The 356-nt window shown below is 37.6% G+C and overlaps 1 long non-coding RNA gene across 1 annotated transcript; it reads left to right on the top strand.

The window, feature by feature from the left end:
• On the top strand, positions 1–356 carry LOC104775336. Its single transcript, XR_765846.1, has 3 exons — positions 1–43; positions 118–183; positions 274–356. It is a non-coding gene; the product is annotated as an uncharacterized LOC104775336 (long non-coding RNA).

Raw genomic sequence — 356 nt, 5'->3', positions numbered from 1 at the left:
TTTCAACAACTCTCCTTCTTCCACTTTCCTTTGTCTTTGGAAGGTACTAATCTCCGCATCTACTCTTTTTCCAGTCTAAGCTTTTCAAGTTTATGAACTTTTTTTTGACACATGCAGATCAAGAAGCTTACCTTCTGCCAAGTCTCCTCTCTTTTTCAAGATTTTCTTACTTGGTCTTATCGGGTAATATATTACTCCTGCTTCTAGTTTTAAAGGCATTTCTGGCTTTTGTTTTCTAGTTTTTTTTTTAAAATTTAACTTGAGGGGGAACAGGTTCATGTCGCAGATCGTTGGTTGTAAAGGTATTGTATATAGCTCCCCAACTCTTGCCTCTGCTATCAGCAATCTGACACCAG

The sequence above is a fragment of the Camelina sativa genome, unplaced genomic scaffold (genome assembly GCF_000633955.1).
Source record: "Camelina sativa cultivar DH55 unplaced genomic scaffold, Cs unpScaffold12360, whole genome shotgun sequence".
NCBI lineage: Eukaryota > Viridiplantae > Streptophyta > Magnoliopsida > Brassicales > Brassicaceae > Camelina > Camelina sativa.
This window is presented reverse-complemented; position numbering and strand designations above follow the sequence as displayed.